This window comes from Somniosus microcephalus, chromosome 2 (assembly GCF_052327205.1).
Source record: "Somniosus microcephalus isolate GS21.2 chromosome 2, FLI_Smic_1.0, whole genome shotgun sequence".
NCBI classification, from domain to species: domain Eukaryota; kingdom Metazoa; phylum Chordata; class Chondrichthyes; order Squaliformes; family Somniosidae; genus Somniosus; species Somniosus microcephalus.
In genome coordinates this window covers 312,699,847-312,725,481 of record NC_140988.1, presented here as the reverse complement: position 1 = coordinate 312,725,481, position 25,635 = coordinate 312,699,847, and positions in this window count along the sequence as shown.

Genomic DNA, 25,635 nt, shown 5'->3' with positions numbered 1-25,635 from the left:
TTACTCACAGTCACCGTGGCCGACTTGCTTCTCGTGTTGATCGGCTCACTCACCACCGTGGCAGAAGGGACAATCCGTGTCTGTTGCTGATGGAAGACTTCGTGTTTGAAATCTTCCTCCTTTCTTGGTCTGCAGACTCGAGTTTTCTCTCAGCAAAACGACGAGGGCGGGTGCCTCTTTTCGACGCTCGTTTACTTCTTCAGAAGTATTGTTGCCGCAGGGTAAGATCGAACTCGTCGCCACTGTAAAGTCTGTGGGTTGTATAGCGAAGTAATACACAGACTACAAGAGTAACTTAAACAGGACTTTACTATTCGAAGGTCAGGGCGAATCTGCCCAATAAATTCTGCCACAGCACTTATATATCGGTGTGGTCATCGTCGGTATTACAGTATACAGCAGCCAGGATAAAGTAGTGCCACACCTAAAATAGTTCTCTTAAAGGTGGACGGTTACATACAATAGTTCTCTTAAAGGTAGAACAGTTACATACACTACAATACTGAATACAATATTATTACACTGTGCTTATATACCGGTGTGGTCACCACCGGTATTACGTATACAGCAGCCAAAGAAAGTAGTACCTTTCTTAAGGTGGACCAGGCTTAAGTTCTCTTAAGGTGGAACAGGTTACATACACCACAATCCTCCCTTTTTAGCTTAACAGTCATATCCCCAAATAAACATAACATATATACATATATAACTTCAGGTATAACAGTTCAAAGGTTCAGTCTCTCAGGAGGCTTTCTGATTCGGCTTGGATAACGCCTTTCAGTGGTCTCTGATTCTTGTTGTTGAGGTGCCTCCTCTAGTTGGTTGCCAATGTATTGGGTGTCATCATCATCAAATACATTCTCGGCCGAGGTAGATGCTTCAGGTTCATGAACGTCTTCCACAGCTGTCTCTGTCACAACCATGGGTTCGACCCTTGCTCTTGACTCTACCAGTTGATCCGCATGACGCCTTATCACATTATGACCAATATCTACGGTGTACATCAGAGGTCCTTGTCTGGCCCGGATTGTTCCGGACTGCCATTTGTCGTTTCCATAGCCCCTTGCCATCACTGGTTGTCCTACGTCGAAAGTTCGAGTGGTCTTGCTGTTAATATGCCAAAACTGTTTGTTTTCCACTTCCCTCCGCACATTTGGTTTTAACAAGTCCAACTTGGACCGCAACCTCCTGTTATAAAACATCATAGCAGGACTTTGGTTAGTCACGGCATGATCGGCGTTTCTATATGACATCAGGAACTTATCGACCTTGTGTTGCAGCGGAATCTGATCATCATTCATGGCCTTAATAGCCTTTTTGAATGTCTGGACAAATCTTTCAGCCAACCCGTTTGTCGCCGGATGATATGGGGCAGAGGTATAATGTTTAACTCCATTCTTCTTTAAGAATTGTTGGAATTCTTCCGATACAAACTGTGGTCCATTGTCCGAACAGATCTGTTCTGGCAATCCGTTCCTTGCGAATATTGTTCTTAACACCGCAATTGTCTTTTCTGAAGTAGTGGTATTCATCTTGATGACTTCTGGCCATTTGGAATGTGCGTCCACCGCGATTAGGAATATGGAGTCCATGAATGGACCAGCAAAGTCAATGTGTACGCATTGCCATGGGGCTGAAGGCCATTCCCATGGGTGTAGCGGTGCTATCGGAGGTGCATTTTGCACTTTTTGACACCCAGCGCAGCTTTTCGTTAACTCCTCAATCTGTTGGTCAATACCCGGCCACCATACGTAAGCCCTAGCAAGACTTTTCATTTTAACTCCCCCCAGATGACCTTCATGTAGTTCTTTTAAAACTCTTTCCCTTAACTTGGGAGGAATAATCACTCTTGTCCCGTACATCAAAGTACCATGGCAGACGGACAGCTGGTCTCGCCTTGCCGAGAATGCCGGTAACAGAGGATCACCCCGTGTTGGCCATCCTTTCACTGTCACCTCGTAGACTCTGGACAGTGTCGGGTCGTTCCTGGTTTCTCTTTCAATACTTGCGTTGGTGACAGGTAAACACTCGATAATGGTCGAATGAAATAACTCAACAGGGTCAACTTCCGTCGTGTCTTCATCTTCAGGTAGTGGCAGGCGCGACAGGCCATCAGCATTGCCATGCTGTTTCGTACCTTTGAATTCTATCTGATATTGATGTGCCCCTAAGAAAAGAGACCATCTCTGGAGACGCTGTGCTGTCATCACCGAAACACCCTTCTTAGGGTTAAAAATGGACACCAACGGTTGGTGGTCCGTCAGAAGTGTGAATTTTTGGCCCTGTAGGTAATGATTAAACTTCTTCACTCCCCATACAAGGCTAAGGGCCTCCCTATCGATCTGCGCATAGTTGCGCTCAGCGGAGGTCAATGATCTGGATGCAAATGCGACTGGCCTTCCCGTGCCATTTGGCAATTTATGTGATAGTACTGCCCCAATACCGTATGGAGAAGCATCACAAGCCAACCGAATAGGCAGTGTCGGCTTGAAGTGAGCCAACACTTCCTGAGGTGATCAATTCTTTGCTTTTGCGAAATGCCTTCTTACAGTTTTCGCCCCAGTCCCATGGTACCCCTTTCTGTAAAAGAGCGTTCAACGGATGCAGCACCGTGGATAGATTTGGCAGAAATTTATGGTAGTAGTTAATTAATCCTAGAAACGACCTCAACTGAGAGACATTCTCCGGAGCGGGAGCCTTTACAACTGCCGCTATCTTGTCAGGAGACTTATGAAGCCCCTCCCGGTCAATGACATGGCCACAGTACGAGATCCGCTTCTGGAAGAACTCACATTTCTGCCGATTTACCCTAAGTCCATACTCTTTCAGTCTGTTGAGCACCAGTTCCAAGTTAGCGAGATGCTGTTCATCACCATCACCTGTGATCAGAATGTCGTCCAGGTAACATTGTGTGCCTGGAATTCCCTGTAATACCTGCTCCATGGCCCTCTGCCAAATTGCTGGAGCTGATGCCACACCAAAAACCAGCCTATTGTACCGGTACAACCCTCGATGCGTGTTGATCGTGAGTTATTGGCGTGACTCTTCTTCAACCTCCATCTGCAAGTACGCCTGCGCCAGGTCTATCTTGGTGAAGTGTTTCCCGCCAGACAGTGAAGCGAAAATATCCTCAATCCGTGGAAGCGGATACTGCACCGTGTGAAGCACCGGATTAACGGTGATCTTGAAATCTCCACAGATGCGAACCTTCCCTGGATCTCCTGGCTTATTGTTCGCAGGACGTTTCATAACGGGAACAATGGGCGTAGCCCACTCACTCCAATCTACTTTAGACAGTACCCCTGAACGTTCTAGTGCTTCCAGCTCCGCTTCATCCGCAGGTCGTATTGCATAGGGTACCGGTCTGGCTTTAAAAAATTTTGGTTGTGCATGTTCATCAATCTTGATGTTTGCCGTAATTCCTCTCAGTGTTCCCAGTCCCGGCTGGAACACCTCTTTAGCCTCATCCAATATTCTGGACAATCGTTTAGGTTTGACAGCTGTTTCCCCGGAATCTACTGTTAGTGCTTTCAAGGAGTGCCAGTCCATATTCATTTTCCTAATCCACTCCCGTCCTAGTAGTGGTGGACCTCCTTCAGGTAGCACATATAAGTCCATTACTTGGCTTCCTTCGCCCTTGTGGACCACTTCTACCTCTATTTTTCCGATGGGGTACACTCTTTGCCCCGTGTACGTTTTCAATATAATCTCCGTATCCTGTAAGGGAATATGTTGGAATAACCTTCTGTAATCTTTCTTATTCATGACCGTCAATGCCGATCCAGTGTCCAATTCCATTTTTACTTGGACTCCTGCTATCTTAAGAGTGACCCAAATTGTCTGGAGGTCTGTATCCTTACCAACGTTGTGTATTCTTAAGCTATCCAGTTCATTACTGCTAGCGTCTGAATCTGACTTCTGTTCAGTCAAACTGTTCTTTGTCACCTTGTGTACGTTTGCATATTTTCCTTGCAGTGACTTTTTATTGCTGGTCTTCTTTCCTGACCGGCATATTTTAGCTATGTGGCCAAACCTGCCACACGTTCTGCATTCTTGGTTTTTAAACCAACACTGGTTCTGATCGTGCATTGTCTTTCCACAATGATAACATTTGACAGAACTGAAACCCAATTTGTTTGTACCGAGTTCCGGTGGCCGTAGCTGCATTACTGCCGTGCCTCTCGCTGCGGCCTCGTGTGCTGCTGCCATAGTGACCGCCTTCTCGAGAGACAGCTCATTCTCCTCGAGCAGTCGCCTTTGTGTATCCTGTTTAAATAAACCACTCACAAATCTATCTCGAAGTGCCTCTGTCAGTCCCGTTCCAAACTGACAATATTTTGCTAGCTTACGTAATTCCATCAAATATTCAGCATTGCTTTCATTTTGCAGCTGTCTTCTATCGTAAAATTTAAATTGTTCCGCTAGCATCAGCGGCGTGGGGCTAAGATGATTTTTTAGGACAGTAACAATCTGTTCGAACGTCTTATCCGCCGGTTCACCTGGTGATAACAGGTGTTTCAATTGCCCGTATGTCTTCGCACCCATTAAGTTTAGTAATGTTAGTGCTTTATCTGTCTCAGGAATTTTATTTGCCTTACAATAGTTTTGTATGCGTTCTACATACATAGCCCAGTCTTCTATATCACTGTCGAAGGCATTAATGTTCCCATGTTTAGGCATCGTAGCAATTTATCGTATTTTTAATGTTATCTAAGATGGTGGCTTCCCGCTCTTGCCGTCGTCCTCCGCCCACAAAATGGCGGTTTTCCCACGCTTGGCGGTCTTCACCCATCCCCCGACGCTGTCTCCGCTTCACCGCGGCTCTCGCGCCTTCAGTTTCCCCAGACGCTGCGCCTTTAGCCCGAATGCGGCCCTTATCTCCGGTCGTGATCGATGTCCCGCGCTGCGCCTCTCGCTCGAAAGCGGCCCGGCCCTTATCTCTGGTTGCGATCGACCTCACCGCCCTTATTCCTCCGTCTTCCCAGCCCCGTCTATACAGCCAACGCGGTTGACTTTCTGTCGCGTCGCTGCCCGGCTTACCCACCACGAGGTAGTAGAAGAAGCTGACAGTCGCTGATGGAGGCTTCGAGGTCAGGATGTCTTCTGCACTCCGGTTGCTCGATGCCTGCCGCTCGACGTGTCTTCCCGTAGGTGATGAGGGTGGAAACCTCTCTTCGACGTCCTGTCTGTGGACGAAGTCGCCGTGGAAATTACTGCAGCAGGGTAAGAATCGGACTCGTCGCCACTGTTAAGTCTGTGTGTTATAGTGAGAATTACTACACAGACCACAAGAGTAAATTCAACAGGTCTTTACTGGTTGGAGGTCGGACTATACTGAATACAATATTATTACACTGTGCTTATATACCGGTGTGGTCACCACCGGTATTACATATACAGCAGCCAAAGAAAGTAGTACCTTTCTTAAGGTGGACCAGGCTTAAGTTCTCTTAAGGTGGAACAGGTTACATACACCACACTATAGGAGTGCTGAGCAGTAGAGCTGTGGCTGGAGTAAGCACAGATGAGGCTGCTGCATCTTCCAGACTACCCAAAAGGTCCTCTCCCCAATCCCCGCAAAATGACTGTAACTGTGCCAGAAAGCAGGCAGCAAACCTAACTGCTGCATTTGGAACCATTTGCTGGGTCAAGCATTACCCAACCTAAAGAAGTACAGGGCCACTTCAATCCCGTGAAACTTCCACTGAAACCTAGCAGACTTGCACCTGCCCCTAGGATGGATTCTAGAACACACATCTCATACTCTGTATCCAAACAAAGTACTGAGGTAAAACACACTACACGAATAATGGGTGATTCCATGATGCCATGCTCCTAGCAAGAAAGCTACATTCTCAGGGAGCATGGTGTGGAGATAGGCTCCATGTGGGTGCAATTTCCCACTGGAAGCATGAGAGCATGGAATCACCTCTATTATCTTAGAACTTTAAGGTATTAAATTTGGTCGCAGTTTATTTGAACAGTGCCCAGAGAATCATTTCTTTTTTGGTTGAACGGTAATCAGTAGAGTCTTACGAGAACAAAGAATACACATCAACACTCGTTGAATTACGGCAGATGACAATCTTGTCTATGAGAACCTGATGTGTGATTCTTCATGGCTGTAAAGTTGTTTCAAGCAAGCATATTTTTTGGTTCATTCTCATTTGCTCTGCCCATGCCTACAGGTGGATGGCAGCCTTGTGCAGCCTGCAGCAGACAATGTTAACATTGGAGAACCTGGTGAGGCTAAACTATAATACCTCCCCATATCTGTCCAAGCATCTAAAATGCTGCTTCAAGATGCCTAAAAGTGTGCTCCAATAATTGTCCTGGTGACATCATTTTCAGTCATCTGACATTTGTGGCTGTGACAATGTTGTCATGAGCCAGAAATTAAGAACCTTGGTCTACTAGGAACCATCCTTCCAGTCTACCTTCTCCTTTACATAACCCAGGCACAGAAGATTGTCTTAAAATAATGGCGTCATAGCTGCTATCTGAGAAGCTCGTAATGTCCTGCATGATTGTGTATTGCTGGTCAGTCACCACCTGCACAGTGATGGAATAGAAACCCTTGTGATTCATGAAAGCCATAGGATTGCGTGTAAGATCCGTATAGCCACATAGGTGCCATCAATAAAATCTTGGGAATTAATGTGGAAAAATTACAGGGCCCTCTCATTCTGCTGCCAGTTTCCCATGGGGAAAATGATGAAGGTGCTTGTCCTTGAAAAGCAATGCATCAGTGACCCGCTTGATACATCTATGTACTACAGATTGAGTAATGTTGTTCATGTCCCCCATGAATAAGCCTAAGAGATAAAAGCCTAAGTGGATCTTAATTGCCAATGGCTATGCCTTGTGGAAGCTGAAGGTTGTCTGCAGGTCAGATTCCAGCAGATGGCACAATACCATCACTGCCTTCCAGCTGTAGCAGAGCCTGCAAATGCAGTTTTCCTCATACATTCCCAGATAGGTGTGCCTGGGCCTACGTGGGTAAGGGCATGTACAAAAAGTCTGACTCTAGTGCAGGCAAATCTGTCTCACATCGCTCCTTTATAATTGTCTTGTTATTCCTCCAAAAGTGAAAGGACTACCCAAAACAATTCCCCATGTCCTGATTTGTAAACCTGCTGCAAAAAGTGAAGACAAATAAATAGCACAAACAAAAAATCCAGCAAAAAATGGACATGATTGTAGTGTATGTGCCTTTAAGGGGAGAACTACATTTTACAGCTCCTGTATACTGTAGTACTGGCAGTGACCACACCTGTATATAACCCTGAGTAGGGATCTGTATTGTTTAGTTTTAGAGCAACCCTCATCCAGTAAACACCTGTTGATTGTTCCTCTGCAGTCTCTGTCGATTATTTGAAGGACACACTACCTAAAGATTCACGGATTCAACATTGGCGACGAGGTGATTCGAACCTACCTGCAACTCTGCAGAAGAAGGCCGATTCCATCAGTGCGGGCGTCGACCATCCTGAGAAGACTTGAGCAGGCAGAGGAGGCTGTGGAGAGCTGGGCTTGGTTCTCCAGCCGCGACGATCCAGCGCAGCGGGCTGGCAGCAGGTACGGCGCAGACCCTTCCCGGACAGCGGCGGCGGGAGCCGACCGATGGCACAGAAAAAGGCCGAGCAGCGTCGACGGGTAAGAGAGAGGGTAAAGCGCACAGGGTGCAGCCGGGGTTGAAGACCGAGCGGCATCAACGAGAGAGGGTGAAGCGCGCAGGGCGCAGCCGGGGTTGAAGACCGAGCGGCATCAACGAGAGAAGCGCGCAGGAAAACGCGCAGAGCGCGGCCGGTGTTCAAGGGCTGAGCAGCGTCCGCGGGGGAAGAAAAGAAAGCGCAGGAGACGCCATTTGGGCCACAGCGGAGAAGAAAGGGAAGCGGGGGGACGCCATTTTGAGCCAGCGGAGAAGAAGGGAGAGCGCGGGAGATGCCATTTTGAGCCAGTGGAGAAGAAGGGAGAGCGCGGGAGACGCCATTTTTAGCCAGTCTAACCACACCCAGGGATGCAGAAGAGTGGCAGGGTCACAGCGTTCGACAATGAAGTTGAAGAGTGGGTGACATATGTAGAACGCATAGAGGTGTACTGCAAAGCGAATGAGGTGCAGGCTCGATGGGCCGAAATGGCCTCTATCTGCACTGTGGGGTTTCTGTGATTCTGTGATTCTGTGAAGTGCCAGATGCCAGGAAAGCACTGGTATTGTTGAATTCCATGGGTGCAAAAATGTACGGCTCACTGCGAAACCTAGTCACCCCAGAGAAGCCAGTGGAAAAGGATTTTGAAAGCATAGTGGCAATCCTACAGGACCACTTAAACCCCACACCGCTGCTGATAGCAGAAAGATTTAAGTTTCACAAAAGGAACCAGCATAAAGACGAAAGTAATGCTGAGTATTTAACGGAACTGCGCAAGCTATCGAAACACTGCCAGTTTGGAACGGGACTAGCAGATACTTTAAGGGACAAGTTTGTGTGTGGGCTTCAAAGAGAAGGAACCCAGAAACGGCTTCTATCAGAAAAGGATCTTATGCTAGACAAGGCTTTCAACATGGCAGTATCACACGAAGCAGCCGCATGGGGCGCTGCAGAGATACAACGGAGACCGCAAGAATATGGCACAAATGAAATGTCATATGGAGCAGTGAAGTGTTATCGCTGCGGCAGAACAACACACGACCATAAGGATTGTTGGTTCAAGGACCAAGTGTGCAGACAGTGTGGAAAAGTAGGACAAATAATAAGAGTCTGCAGGTCGGGAAAGAAAACCAGCAGCAAGAAACCTCCACAGGAGAAGTACAAAAAGGTACATAAGGTGACGGAGAGTAGTTCAGACGAACAGAAAAGTGATACAGACTCCGGAAGCAAGGAGCTGGGTTGTCTGAAACTACATAATGTAACCAAAATGGAGGATCACCAAACTATCTGGGTCACGCTCAAGATAGATGGAGTCCAAGTGAAAATGGAATTGGACACAGGATCAGCCCTAACAGTCATAAATCAAAGGGACTACAAGCGGCTATTCTCACATATACCCTTGAGAGATACATAGAATATCTTGAAGACGTACACGGGGCAAAAAGTCTACCCCAAAGCAAAAATAAGGGTGAACGTGATATACAACAGCAAGGAAACACCAAACATGGACTTATATGTATTGCCAGATGGAGGACCACCACTACTAGGATGTGAATGGATCCGGAAGACACAGTTAGATTGGCATGCCATACAAGCACTGACGGTAGATGCCAAAAAGGATGACGACGTCACACCTGGACGACTGTCAAAAATGCTAACTGACGCACAAGAAGTGTTCCAGGAGGGACTCAGAACACTAAAAGGCATAACAGCGACGATCAAAATAGAGGAAAATGCAAGCCCAAAGTTTTTTAAGGCCTTATGCGATCCGCCCAGCCGTCGAAGCAAAGCTGGAAGGTTTGGAACATTCTGGAGTACTGTCCAAAGTGGACTGGAGCGAGTGGGCTACACCCATCATTCCTGTAATGAAGAGGTCGTTGAGTAATATGCCTGGGGAACCAAAGAAGATTCGCATCTGTGGGGACTTTAAGGTGACAGTGAACCCAGTCCTTCACACAGTACAATATCCGCTTCCGAGGATTGAAGATATTTTCGCCTCGCTATCTGAAGGAAAACGCTTCACTAAGATTGATCTGGCCCAGGCGTACCTGCAAATGGAGGTAGAAGAAGCCTCGAAACAGTACCTCACGATCAACACTCACAAAGGTCTCTACCAATACAACCGGCTGGTGTTCGGGGTAGCATCAGCTCCGGCTATTTGGCAAAGGGTAATGGATCAAGTCCTGCAAGGGATTCCAGGGACCCAGTGTTATTTGGACGACATCCTGGTCATGGGCAAAAATGACAGTGATCACCTCGCCAACCTGGAGCAGGTGCTCACTAGATTGAAGGAATATGGGCTCCGAGCTAATCGCCACAAATGCAAGTTTTTCCAGAAGCAGATCTCGTATTGTGGCCACGTTATTGATGAAGAGGGGTTACATAAGTCCCCTGAAAAGATTGAGGCAGTAGTCAAGGCTCCAGCACCGGAAAATGTGTCACAACTGAGGTCGTTCCTCGGGCTGGTGAACTACTACCATAAGTTCTTGCCGAATTTGTCTACGTTACTACACCCACTGAACACCCTACTGCAAACGGGGGTACCTTGGAAGTGGAATGGCGAATGTAAACGAGCTTTCCAGAAGTGCAAAGAATTGATCACATCAAAAGAGGTGTTGGCTCATTTCAACCCAGCACTACCAATTCGGTTGGCGTGTGATGCATCACCCTATGGTATTGGAGCGGTGCTGTCGCACAAACTCCCGGATGGCTTGGAGAGGCCAGTAGCCTTTGCGTCTCGGTCACTAACCTCAGCCGAGCGTAACTACGCCCAGATTGACAGGGAGGCCCTCAGCCTAGTGTGGGGAGTGAAAAAGTTCAACCACTATCTGCATGGGCAGAAGTTCACCTTGCTGACTGACCACCAACCACTTGTCTCCATCTTTAATCCAAAGAAGGGCGTTCCGGTGATGTCTGTGCAACGGCTACAAAGATGGTCCCTTTTTCTAGGGGCGAACCAATATGAAATAGAGTATAAGGGCACGAAACAACATGGAAACGCTGATGGGCTATCACGCCTGCCACTGCCTACTGCGGAGGAAGCACCAGCAGTGGACCCTGTCGAAATATTTTATTCGACTATAATTGAACGCTTGCCAGTAACTAACGCGGATATAGAGAAGGAGACCCGAAATGACCCGACACTGTCTCGGGTATATGATTTGACGGTGAAGGGATGGCCAACACATGGCGACTCACTGTTGCCAGCATTCTCATCCATAAGAGAACAGCTGTCAGTGTGCCAGGGGACCTTGATGTGTGGATCCTGAGTGGTAATTCCACCCAAGTTAAGGGAGAGAGTGCTCAAAGAGCTTCACGAAGGCCACCTGGGAGGGGTGAAAATGAAAAGCCTTGCTAGGGCTTATGTGTGGTGGCCGGGGATCAATCAGCAAATCGAGGACCTGACAAAGAGCTGCTCAGGATGCCAGAAGGTCCAAAATGCACCACCACATGCCCCTCTACACCCATGGGAGTGGCCCTCCTCTCCATGGCAACGGGTGCATATTGATTTTGCTGGTCCATTCATGGACTCAATGTTCTTAATAGCCGTGGATGCGCACTCAAAATGGCCTGAGGTGATCAAAATGTCCTCCACCACCATGGAGAAAACGATTGCAGTCCTACGGACCATATTTGCCAGGAACGGCTTGCCAGAGCAGATTTGCTCTGATAACGGACCACAGTTTGTGTCCGAAGAGTTTCGGAAATTTATGAAAAGGAATGGGGTAAGGCATTACACATCTGCCCCGTATCATCCAGCCACAAATGGATTGGCTGAGAGGTTCGTACAAACCTTTAAAAAGGCCGTAAGGGCCATGTGCGATGACGACATTCCACTGCAGCATAAGGTGGACAATTTCCTGTTAGCCTACAGAAATGCGACACATGAAGTTACCAACCAGACCCCGGCCATGATGTTCTTTAACCGAAGGTTGAGATCTCGTCTGGATTTGCTCAGACCAAATGTACGAAGAAATGTTGAGAATAAGCAATTCCAGCACATCAATGAGAAGCCGACAAGGAGCTTCAATGTAGGGCAACCAGTCTTGGCCCGCGACTACCGAACAGAGAAATGGCAACCAGGATTGATATGCACATGGCAGGGGCCATTAATGTACACAGTGAATGTTGGGGAGAACATTGTGAGACGCCATGTCGACCAGATCCTAGCGTCACAGGAACGAGTCAACCCCATGTCTCGCGTACCTGTTAATGAACCCGACATACAGGTAGCATCTACCCCAGAAACAGTAGTATCGGAAGCTGATGAACCAACCGACGACAGGGGGCCAGAATCGCCTCCGCACCAAGAGCAAGACACTCAGGAAAGGCGCTATCCAGAAAGGATCAGGAAGCCGCCCCAAAGACTGAATTTATAAATGGACTATTTTCAGTTAATGTTGCATGTTAAAAGTGTTAGTTATTAAATGAATGTTATGGTACTGTTAATCTAAAAGGGGAGGAATTGTAGTGTATGTGCCTTTAAGGGGAGAACTACTTTTTACAGCTCCTGTATACTGTAGTACCGGCAGTGACCACACCTGTATATAACCCTGAGTAGGGATCTGTACTGTTTAGTTTTAGAGCAACCCTCATCCAGTAAACACCTGTTGATTGTTCCTCTGCAGTCTCCGTCGATTATTTGAAGGACACACTATCTAAAGATTCACGGATTCAACAATGATGGCCCAGAATTTTCTCGGAGCTGCCACCATAGCTAAGTCGGAAGTTTGGTGCAAACCCTGTTTATGTTGTTCTTCTAGTAAAGTTCTAGTAAAACGGCGGAGCGGGATCTACTCGGAGGAAATTCCGGACCAAATTCAGCTCTCAAAAATCCAAAAGTTAAAGTGCACAATCAAAAATGCTTCCGTGAAAAATCCAGTAGGGTCACTCTTTAAGAACTCACTTGGTGAAAACCCATTTGTGCTTGGTTTTCAATGCCCATTTAAATGAAATCGATTGCACTTTAGGCTAGTTGTAAATATACCCTACTATCAGTTTGAATGCGGTATTTAGCTTCTTGTAATTGCATTTACTGAAAGTCCTGTCCGAAAAATATTACTTAAGAAATGTCAGTAACTCCGCTGCTTGAGCAACAAATGATTCTTTATCACAAGGAGGATGTCACATAAGAAACTTACATCATTTCAGCAATCTAACATTGCAGCTGATGGACAGATAACCTTGGAACACTGCATTGCTTTGAGTCATTTCTATACGAATGACTGAATTCAACCCCATTCAACTTCTGCACAGGTGACTCGAGACAAAAAGTACAAACCTGGCTTGGGAAAGCTGCAGCGTTTGAAATCAATGGAGATTCGAACTGCCTATTGACAAAGGGACTGAAGTAAAATGAGACTAAAGTGATCAGTCTGTATGCAGCAATTTGCTCAGAAAAGTAGTCAACAAAGCACAAGGGGCAAGATTTTCTGCTTTAGCGTGAAGTTGGTGCGGTGGGTTTTGCACCTGCCTAACTGGTCCTGGCAAATTTTCCAAGCTTAGCAACATTTACTTAATTTTGGTGGGTCCCATCGATGCCAGGGAACTGTCTTCGGGAGGAGGGAGTGGAAAATGGCTGCTGGAGGCCTCAAACACATGCAGCAGGGCATGGGGTTGGCTGCCTCTAGGGAAGCTAAAGAGGATTTGAAATATTGCAGGGTCTGGCAGCGCAATTGATTGCCCTGTGATTGATTTCACTCCTTTAAGGGGGTTTAAATCCCCCTCCCACCTGCCATAGCAATGCTAGACACCAGCATTGCTATGGCGATAATGTCAGATAAGGAGACATATGGGGCTCAATTTTAACTCAGCCGTCAGGCGGGCTTTGAGGCATGTGGGGGGTTAAAGTCGCAAAACCTGGGGGTCGGGACCCCCCCCCCCGCCTGGTTCATGACACCTAGCCATTTTAACCCAGGCGTGTCTGATGGTCACGAATCAGTCCCGCCTGCAACAGGCGGGACTGGTCTTTAGGGCCCTTAAACAGCACTAATTGGCCTTTATAATCCCATTTTAACAGGCCCTTGCCTGTTTAACCCTTTTCCCACGTAAAACACGCCTGGTGGGGATCACGCCTGTGAAACCTGGTGTGAGCACTATTGGCTTGCTGACTATCAGCTGCAGGTCAACCATTAAAGATGAGATTTGATCAGCCATCATTTGCAGGTGGCAGGACTTTGTTGTCTCAGGTCTGGGGGAACTTTTACCAGGCTTAACTGTAAGATTCGCAAAATTGATATCGTATTAATAAGGGTCGAATGGCAGAAGAGGCCATGATTTTAAAGACTGTTTTAAAAGAAGCCCAGGAAATAGGGGCATTCAAAATGGCCGCCAGACCCCGTGACCAACTTATTGGGACACTTTAAAATGGTTCCTGCAGTCCTCAGAGAGTTTTGTGGATTCAACCCACAGTAGGTTCTGGAAGCCGTTTCTGAGAGAACGAAACCAGACACCCACATTTACGTAAAGATTGGATGCAGATCCAGTCTGATCAGCCTGTAGATAAAGGCCATCTAAATGTTTACCCAGACAAAGGGGAACAGTTCCATATTCCTAAAGAACGCATCAAGGACCCGTTAAAGACATCAAGAAGACATTAAAAACAATGAAGGTCATTCCAGACCAGAGATGGCCCGTTACCGGCCATCCAAGAACAGTTTAAAATATAATAACTACCCCATTGTGCAACCAGCCCGCCAAAATTAAAACAAAAGACTAACCTGATTTGGCGCGAGATAAGGGCTTCTGCTGAGAAGTATAATTGGGAGACACCGGGGGTAGCAAAAAGGAAGAGGCTTCATCTTAGATATTGGGAAGAGAGAGGTTCCTTTTCTTCATCATCTTCGTGGGATCTTCGGTAATAGCCGTTACCTTCGATAGCAGCTGGAGTTCAGAGAAGAAGACGGTTCGAGCCGGCGTCCTGCCCCGGGAAACATCGGGAGATCATCGACCAATCCCGGGCCGTTGACAAGACGAAAAGGGCCGTAGCCCTACCGAAGAGACAAATAAAACCTACAGAAGAAAGCTGCAGGAAAATGAGGGCCAGCCCGAGGCTCCTATGACCGGGGTCGAGCAGACGATCCCCGACCCCGCCGACATACAGGGCAGCCAGTGTCCAGCCGTCCCTGACCCCCACCTCAGGAGAGAGGTGTGGCGCAGCTCGCTGGGGCTCCACGAACCACGTGGAGTCAGGATGCCTGAAAGGACCAAAACGCAAGACTTCAAAACTCTATACTTTTCCAACTGGATTGGTGAGCATGTTTCTGGCCCTTCATAATCGGATCTAGATAGGTTTAAGGGGGTGGTCATTTTGGGTATAATTAACATGAGTTGTTGTCCCTCGATGTTCCGTGTGTTTCCCCATTTCATGATGACTTTTGTAAAGTATAATATGCCTGTATCTATTTTAGCTAGTATTGTTTTGATTTGTTTTTCCCTCCCATGTACCCTCTCATCTGCTTGCATTTGATTTGTTTTTCCATATGCAATAAAATTCCATTTTGATTCATTAAACTTGGTCTATAAGAGGCTTCTCTACATTGTAGTTCCTGCACCTAAGTCCAGTGTCTAGAATCTAAGGGGTGAGTGGGTCGAACCACTCAAGGTTTTACTGTGCAAAAGAGAGAGAGAGGCCTCTGGCGAGAGAAACCTCTGCAACCTCGGAGAGAAAACCCATTACATAACCACACCTATGAAAGGTTGGAGCCTCACACACTTCTCTAGTGTGACCTCCTGTGAAACCCCTCTCGCCACCCCCACTCAGCGCTTCCTCAACTGAGGCATCTACCAGAAGCATGGGAGGCCTTTTTTTCCTTCCCTTCTTGGCATTAGAGGACCTCCAGCACCAGGCGCGGCAGCAGCAGAACCAGGAACAACAGCAGCACCAGCAACAGCAGCAGCAGCAGGAGCGACAGGCCGCTGCTTACCCACCTGAGGCAGCACAGGCCAGAAGGGGCCAGCGCATGGAAGCCCGTTGGCGCAGGAGATACCCCCCAAACAGGGTTTACAGACACAGGGTCAGCTACCTCAACATGACTGAGCAGCAATGCCAAAGGCGGCTCCGACTTTCGCGACAGGTAGTGACTGACATCTGCGCAATGATACAGCAAGACCTGCTGCCCAGAGGACCAGGTGGACACTCCTTACCAGTGGCCATCAAAGTCACCACTGCACTCAACCTTTTGGCCTCAAGCTCATTCCAGGGATCATCAGCAGACATCAGTGGCATATCCCAGTCGGCCACACACACTTGCATCATGCAGGTAACCGATGCCCTCTTTGCCCTTGCGCACAATCACATCCATTTCACCAGGGATCGCGCAAATGTGACGGCGCGAGCGGTTGGATTAGCTCATCTGGCAGACTTTCCAAGGGTGCAGGGTGTCATTGACTGCACACATGTGGCCCTTAGGGCACCCCATCGCAATCCAGGTATTTTTGTCAACCGCAAGGGCTTCCACTCCCTTAACGTTCAGCTGGTGTGTGACCACAAGAAGGAGATTTTGCATGTTTGTGCCAAGTACCCTGGCAGTTGCCATGACTCCTTCCTTCATACTGCACCAGTCTAATGTGCCTCCGCTATTCAGGCCGCCAGACCAACTTCACGGATGGCTACTTGGAGAAAAGGGCTATCCCCTGAGGACTTGGCTAATGACGCTGTTGAGGAGGCCAGCCATCGAAGTTGAGGAGCGCTACAACTCCAGCCACATTTCCACCAGAGCCATAATTGAGCAAACCATCGGTTTGCTGAAGATGCACTTCAGATGCCTGGATAGATCAGGTGGAGCCCTACAGTACTCAGCAGCCAGGGTCTCCAGAATCGTCGTGGTTTGCTGTGCACTCCACAACATGGTACAGCGTCGTGGCTTGCAGACTCCTGAGGACGAAGTGGCTCCTCACATACCCTCCTCAGATGATGATGATGATGATGATGAGGAGGAGGAGGAGGAGGGCGAAAACGAGCATCCTGCAGAGGCCCATCAACCAGCGGCAGCATTACGCGAGAACATTGCTGCCCGGGATACAAAGAATGCACTCATCCTGGCCAGATTTGCTTAGCCTAGTAAAGCAAACTCTTTTGCCTCGCAGCTTCTTACCTGAGCATCGACAATGGCCAAACCCTACGAATTCCAAGCTATTTGACCAGCATCCTGACAACTGCAAGTAATCCTAAGCCCTCAATGTGAAAGCCCCATTCGCGAAATGACACACGCCAGAACTGCAGCAGTTGCCATCAGAATTTTTATGCAAAACAAACAACTGATGGCATTTTTACAAAATACACATTTCACCCAAGTAACTACCCTTGTGACTGTTTGTGCTTTATTTTCCTCTTACGCGTGCTCCTACGTAGTGGTTCCCCTGTGGCTTCAGCAGATGTGGAGGCCCCTTGCTCACTTTCCTGCTGCTCCTGTCTTGACACCTTTGGCGGGCGTCCTCTGGGGTGGTGAGCCTGTGAGGGCTCGTCAGCAGTCTGCTGCTCCTGCGGCTGTGCAGGAGTTGAGACATCTATCTCAGTTGGGTGTGGACTCCGGCTGGGCTCTGCAGTGGCATGGAAGTGTGAGCGCTTGGAGAGGAGCCCCCACTTCCTTGAGGTCTGCCACCAACCTCCCCCTCATGGGTCAGGTCCCCCTCAGTGCCTGCAAGTGGCTTGAGAGCACCTTGCTGCTCATCAGGGGGGCCATGGGGACCTGTATCTGCAATGGCAGTCCTACTCAGAAGGACTTCCATGAAGGTCTGGTTTCTCTGTTCAATAGATGCCCATCGCTCCTCAAGAGATGTCATTCTATTCTGAACACTCACCATGTTTTCCATACACTGGCAACTAACCTCCTCCATGGCCGTAGCCCTCCTCTCCTCTACCGTAGCCCACCTCTCCTCTACCGTAGCCATCCTCTCCTCTATGGTAGCCAGCCTTACCATGGAGGCAGCAATCATTTCCACGTAGGTAGCCATCCTTTCCGTGTTCATGCGTTCATGCGCCAATGACTCCACGAAGGCTCTGCTCATGTTAGCTATGGACTCCTCCATTCGCTCCACACTCGCAGCGACCCTGGAGACAACACCTGCCAAAGACTCCTGCATCTGTACAGGGAGTTCCATCACCTCAGATCTTATGGATGGACCCAGAGGCAGAGGGTCGACATGCAGCTGAGCCAAGCTGGCAGAGTCCTGCGCCCTCCGACGAGGACTCTCCACTGCTGTCCCTGTCTCCACAATCTGCTGATACTCACTTGTGAACTGTGCTACACCAGGTGACAACTCTACTCTATGTCCCGAAGGTCCCACCGAGGTGTGAGTGTCTGCGCTGGTGCTGGGTGCGCTTATTTCTGCTGACGCTGTGCCCTCAGAGGTTGCAGATTCCTCTGAGGAGTCTGGCATCTCAGGCTCTTCCTCCTGCACACTGGGGACGGGGGCTCTCGATGGTCCTGTGGGGGAGTCAAGGAAAACGTTAGAGATGTGATGCCAAGGTTACATGCACATTGCATTTTGCAGATGATCATAAGTCCATATGATGTAGCTTCAGAATCATTATTAGCAACTCATGCAATGCCAATGAGAGAGATGGAAAACTATTCTGTCACCAGCTTGCGGGGATGCACCTGTCTGTCCTTCCCCAACTTCCGCATCTCTGTCAGCCCCGACAATTTCCAGGACGGCTTCCTCCCACGGGGTGAGCTGGGCTAATGAGGGTGGCCCTCCTCCTGTCCTCGCTCGCTCTCTCCTGTTGTGAGCTCTCTTTTCCTGCAATGAGGGAGACAAGTGTAGGTTGAGTGAGAATGAAGGAGTGAGTGCAGAGATTGCATAGCATAGATACTTAGAAGGAGACAAAGATGGAGTGAGGTTGCAAGACCAAGGGCCCTCCCTGTGTGTTGTCAGTTGTGTTCAAAGCATCAGAGTGAGAGGGAGTGTGAGGGCTGCATGGTCGAATAGTTAGGTGAATGTGAGCATAGAGAGAGGGTGCATGGATGTGAGTGTCAAGTGGGATGTGGAGGAAGAGATTGTTAAAGCTGAGTGCTGGTGAGGAGAGGCAATGCGGATGAGATTGAGGGTGTTGGAAACTTCATACTTACTTTTCCAGTGCGATGAAGGTCATGGAATCTTTTCCTGCACTGCATCGAGGTGCGCCGTGTGAGCCCCAAGGAGTTGACTTCCCAGCCACCTGTAGCCACACAGCCTTGGTCTGACTGGGAGGCCTCTTCCTCCCTGAAGAAGGGAACAGGACCTCCCTGTGGGCCCTAGCACCATCCAGCAATGCCTGGAGTGAAGCCTCATCAAATTTTGGAGCAGCTCTTGCCCTCCCGCTGGCCATTGCTCCTGCAGGCTCCCGTGCCATCTTAATGGTAAAGTTTGGAAGCCTGCAGAAGATGCAAGGCTTGCTGTGGACCTTAAAAGCAGTAACAATGATGATGTCATATTCTGCGACTTTCTGACTGGAAATACTCAATTGCCAAGGGTTCACACATGTTGGAAATCAATTGGCCAATTGAGTTAAAATTGCATCAATCTCACAGACCCATTTAGATTCGTGTGGGAAACACTAAATTCGGGGAGCCCGACAATTCCCCGCACCTGAGTTAAAATTGACCCCATGAAGTCAGTCCATCATTACTGTATAACTTGAATATATCCATCCAAATTTGGATGGACATTTTAAACGGTGGTTGTCACTTCCATCAGAATGGCAATTGGCGGGCACTGCTCCCTCGTCCGTTTCTCACTGTGGATCCACCCAACATTGGGCAGAAAGGAAGTGGAAAATTCCCTTAAAATGACTAGCACTGTTTACCATTCAGATTTTTCTTCCTCCTGCGATCTAGACACTTTTAAAACCTAATCTTGGTGTCAGCTAATCACTGATTCTTGATTTGCTTTGTCTTCTCTCTTACTTTTTGTAACCTTGGTGCCCTGCACCACAGATTTCTTCACTACACTAGGCCCTTCATTAGATTTCTAAAAAAAAAGAACGACAGGAACTTAAAATTGCATTGGTGCACTATTCAGCAACAAGCTGTGTGTTACAAACCTCATGACAGAACCTGAGCACACAATATAAACTGACACATCAGTGCCATGCTGAGGGCGTGCTGAAATGTCAGAGTTGACATCTTTTAGATGAGATATTAAACCAATGGTCAGTCTGCCTATTCAGGTGGATGTAAACGATTCTATGATACTTTTGAAGCAGAGCAAGGAGTTTTCTCGGTGTCCTGGACAGCATTCATCCCCCAACCAACACCACCAAAACAGATTAACTGGTCATTCATCTTATTTGTTGCTTGTGGGACCATTGCCTGTGTGCAAATTGCCTGCCAGTTTTGCATAAAAAACAGCAGTGACTACACTTCGTAAGGTAATTCAGTAGCTATGAAGCGCTTTGGGACATCCTGAGGATGTGAAAGACGCTATGTAGATGGAAATTCTTCCCTCCTGGTTCTCACATGGCGGGGGGTGTCTACTGTGATTGGTGAATTTCATGCCCAAATGTTTAATGCTCATACTACATTCCATTTAATTTAAATGGGTCAATGCCTGCCTTAAAATAGCACAGAGCGAAATGTAGTGAGAGCATGTTAAACAGTCATAAAGTGAACTTCACTAATTGGAAATATAGGCAATGATGATTTTGCTGTTTTCAGTCTGTGGGCTAAAAGGTGGGCTACTTTTCCCACACAGCGGACTGACTGATGAAAAGGAGAAGTAATAATCCTCATAATCATCTGTGAGATGCAATTAAGTGAGGGTTAACCACCTGAAATAACACTGGAAGAGCAAAGACAGATGTTATCTGAGCAAATTGCTATAGAATTTGACATTACACTGTGAAGCGAAAAGTATAGATGCATTTAAGGGGAAGCTAGACAAGCATAGGAGGAAGAAGGGAACAGAGGGTTATGCTGATAAATTTAGATGAGGAAAGACAGGAGGAGGCTCGAGTGGAGCATAAATGCCGACGTGGACTGGTTGGGCCGAATGGCCTGTTTCTGTGCGATATGTAATCCTATGTAATCCTATGTAATGTAAGATTTACTGCAAAGAGCCAAGGAGATTGATTTGAAAATTGTGCTGTGTATTTATTTGTAATTGCTTACAAAATAGCAGGGGCTCAGCAGGAGATGGCAATAGACTTTGAATAACTGCGTATGAATGTGTGAAATAAGATGGTTATGACTTGCTTGATGCATCTGAGGATAGTGAACAGGCTAACACTAAAGATATCCCAATTGATCATCTGGAAAGGGCCTGGTGACTTTGACAGTCAGTGGCAGTGTCTTATGGATGTTACATGTTGTGTGGCTATCATCCCGAAGGAAATGGCACAGCTTTGTTACTGCTGCAATGTTAAAGCTCAGCCTTCTTAGGCACACCTCTAATGTTACTAGCAGGTAGCTGGGCCTGGTAACGTAGACCTGATTCATAGCAGAGCAATGGAAAAACTTGGATGGCATCTGACAGTATGTGCAACCTTTTCCTGCTCTTAGAGTCATAGAGTCATAGAGTAATACAGCACGGATAGAGGCCCTTCGGCCCATCGTGTCCGCGCCGGCCATCAAGCCCTGTCTAATCTAATCCCATATTCCAGCATTTGGCCCGTAGCCTTGTATGCTATGGCATTTCAAGTGCACATCCAAATGCTTCTTAAATGTTGTGAGGGTTTCTGCCTCCACAACCCTTTCAGGCAGTGAGTTCCAGACTCCAACCACCCTCTGGGTGAAAAAGTTCTTTCTCAAATCCCCTCTAAACCTCCCGCCCTTTACCTTGAATCTATGCCCCCTAGTTATTGACCCCTCTACTAAGGGAAAAAGCTCCTCAGCATCCATCCTATCTATGCCCCTCATAATTTTGTACACCTCAATCATGTCCCCCCTCAGCCTCCTCTGCTCCAAGGAAAACAAACCCAATCTGCCCAGTCTCTCTTCATAGCTGAAGCGCTCCAGCCCTGGTAACATCCTGGTGAACCTCCTCTGCACCCTCTCTAACGCGATCACATCCTTCCTGTAGTGTGGCGACCAGAACTGCACACAGTATTCCAGCTGTGGCCTAACCAGTGTTTTATACAGCTCCATCATAACCTCCTTGCTCTTATATTCAATGCCTCGGCTAATGAAGGCAAGTATCCCATATGCCTTTTTTACCACCTTATCCACCTGTTCCGCCGCCTTCAGGGATCTGTGTACTTGCACACCCAGATCCCTCTGACCCTCTGTCTTGCCTAGGGTCTTTCCATTCATTGTGTATTCCTTTGCCTTGTTAGTCCCCCCAAAGTGCATCACCTCGCACTTTTCCGGGTTAAATTCCATTTGCCACTGTTCCGCCCATCTGACCAACCCATCTATATCGTCCTGCAGACTGAGGCTACCCTCCTCGCTATTTACCACCTTACCAATTTTTGTATCATCCGCGAACTTACTGATCATACCCTTTACATTCATATCCAAGTCATTAATGTAGACCACAAACAGCAAGGGACCCAGCACCGATCCCTGTGGTACCCCACTGGCCACAGGCTTCCAGTCACAAAAACAACCTTCGACCATCACCCTCTGCCTTCTGCCACTAAGCCAGTTTTGTATCCAATGTGCCAAGGCACCCTGGATTCCATGGGCTCTTACCTTCTTGACCAGTCTCCTGTGCGGGACTTTATCGAAAGCCTTACTGAAATCCATGTATACCACATCCACTGCGTTACCCTCATCCACACACCTAGTCACCCCCTCAAAAAATTCAATCAAATTAGTCAGACATGATCTTCCCTTGACAAAGCCATGTTGACTATCCCTGATTAATCCTTGCCTCTCCAAGTGGAGACAAATTTTGTCCCTCAGGATTTTTTCCAATAATTTTCCTACCACTGATGTTAGGCTCACTGGCCTGTAGTTCCCCGGTTTTTCCCTACTACCCTTCTTGAATAATGGTACTACATTAGCGGTTCTCCAGTCCTCTGGCACATCCCCTGTGGCCAGAGAGGTCCTGAATATATGTGTTAGAGCCCCCGCAATCTCCTCCTTTGCCTCACACAGCAGCCTGGGATACATTTCATCCGGGCCTGGGGATTTATCCATTTTTAGGCCAGCTAAAACCGCCAATACCTCCTCCCTCTCGATGTTAATATGTTCGAGCATATCACAGTCCCCCCGCCCTATTTCTATGTCTACATCATCCTTCTCCATAGTGAAAACAGATGCAAAAAATTCATTTAGAACCCCTCCTACATCTTCCGGCTCCACACACAGATTGCCACTTTTGTCCCTAATGGGCCCTATTTTTTCCCTAGTTATCCTCTTACCCTTAATATACTTATAAAACATCTTCGGATTTTCCTTTATTTTGCTTGCCAGTGTTATTTCATGGCCCCTCCTTGATCTCCTAATTTCTTTTTTAAGTATCCCCCTGCACTTTTTGTACTCCTCTAGGGCTTCCTCCGTCTTTAGCCTTTTGTATCTACCAAAAGCCCTCCTTTTTTTCCTAATCCATTCTCGTATATCCCCTGACATCCAAGGTTCCCTGTGGTTTTTGGAACCACCCTTGACCTTTACGGGAACATGTTGCCATTGTATGATCTCAATCTCCCTTCTGAAAGCCTCCCATTGCTCCGATGCGGATTTTCCTACAAGTAGCTGATCCCAGTCCATTTTGGCCAGATCCTGCCTTATCCTATTAAAATCGGCCTTCCCCCAATTTAGAACCTTTATTTCCGGCCCATCCCTGTCCTTTTCCATGACCACCTTAAATCTTACCATATTATGGTCACTATCACCAAAGTGCTCACCTACTAGCACTTTTTCCACTTGGCCGGCCACATTCCCTAGAATTAGGTCCAGTACCGCCCCCTCTCTTGTAGGACTTTCTACATGCTGGCTCAAAAAGCTCTCCTGGATGCACTTTAAGAATTCTACACCCTCTGAGCCTTTCACACTCTGACTATCCCAGTTAATATTGGGGAAGTTGAAATCCCCCATTATTATTACCCTATTATTTGCATATTTCTCTGAGATTTGCCTACATATCTGTTCCTCTATCTCCCCCTGACTGTTTGGAGGCCTATAGTACACTCCCAGCAAAGTGCTTGCCCCCTTTTTGTTTTTAAGCTCCACCCATATGGCCTCATTAGAGGACCCTGCTAATATATCATCCCTCCTTACTGCAGTAATTGACTCCTTAATTAATATTGCGACACCCCCTCCTCTTATACCTCCCCCTCTGTCTCGCCTGAAGATTCTGTACCCCGGAATATTGAGCTGCCAGTCTTGCCCTTCCCTCAACCATGTCTCCGTGATAGCAACAATATCATACTCCCATGTGTTTATCAACACCTTCAGTTCATCCACCTTATTTGCAAGACTCCTTGCATTAAAATAGATGCCATCCAGCCTTGCCCTTATATATTTGCCCTGTCTACCAAGCTGACTTGTTTTTTTCTCTATAATTGGCAGCACATCCCCCCCTATTTCAGCTCCCCTCTGTATCCCATCCCCCTGCCAAGTTAGTTTAAACCCCCCCCAACAGTGCTAGCAAACCTCCCCGCAAGGATATTTGTCCCGCTCTGGTTCAGGTGCAACCCGTCCGACTTGTACAAGTCCCACCTTTCCCAGAAGCAGGCCCAGTGATCCAGGAAAGTAAAACCCTCCCCCCTACACCAACTCTTTAGCCACGCATTCATCTGCTCTATCCTCCCATTCCTATACTTACTAGCACGTGGCACTGGGAGTAATCCAGAGATTACAACCTTTGAGGTCCTGCTCTTTAATCTGTTACCTAGCTCCCTAAATTCTTGATGCAGGACCTCATCCCTCTTTTTACCTATGTCGTTGGTACCAATGTGGACCACGACCATTGGCTGTTCACCCTCCCCCTCCAGAATGCCCTGCAGCCGCTCAGTGACATCCTTGACCCTGGCACCAGGGAGGCAACAAACCATCCTGGATTCACGTCTACGGCCACAGAAACGCCTATCTGTTCCCCTTACTATAGAATCCCCTACCACTATTGCTCTCCCACTCTTTTTCCCCCCTTCCTGGGCAGCAGGAGCACCCCCAGTGCCAGGAAGTTGGCTGCTGCTGCCTTCCCCTGGTGAGTCATCCCCCTCAACAGTATCCAAAGCGGTATACTTGTTTGAAAGGGGGATGCCCGCAGGGGTTCCCTGCACTACCTGCCTGCCTTTGTTGCTCCGCCTGATGGTCACCCCCTGTGCTGCCCTGCCCTGAGGCGTGAACAACTCGCTAAACGTGCTATCCACGAGCCTCTCAGCATCGCGCATGCTCCAAAATTCTTGATCCTCCTTCTCTGCTAATCCACTACTGGTGAAGTTATGATCATAGTTCCTATAGTACTCACAAATCTAAAACATTGAAAGAAAATTTGCAGAAGCTCTCCTGTAACTGAAGGATCCAACATTTACATTGCAGCCTCTCAGGCAATCCCTATTCCATTTGAGTGATATGAATGTATCAAATGAGCAATGTGCTAGCATGGCAATAAGGGGCAGTTCACTCTTAACCATCTAATAGTCAGGTTTTAACTACATTATTTGACCTATTATATATCTTGAGCATATTAGTGATCAAACTAATATATTTTTAGACAACAATATTGTACAGGCAGTATTCGACCGTAAGTGAGTGCTGCACCACATTCCCAATATTACTGCCCATTTTTGCACATTTTCTGCTGACCTTAGGTTTAATGTCAACAACAATTTCTAGGCCATGGCATCAACTAAAATGGAGTTTGACTATAATTTCAACCTCTCTATTATATTGCTGATCACAAGACTTGTGTATGCTATTCCTGTCTAAACTGTAAACTGCAGATTATAGAAGATGTTTTTGAGTGTACAGGAATTACGTAAATATCCAGCTTTTTGGTTGCAACTTGGAATTAAATTTGTTTAAATGATAAGCGCACTAATGCTTCTTTGTTCTTTGTCGACTCACTAATTTATGTGAAATAATGTGGCAGGATACACAAACATTGCATCAGGTGTATT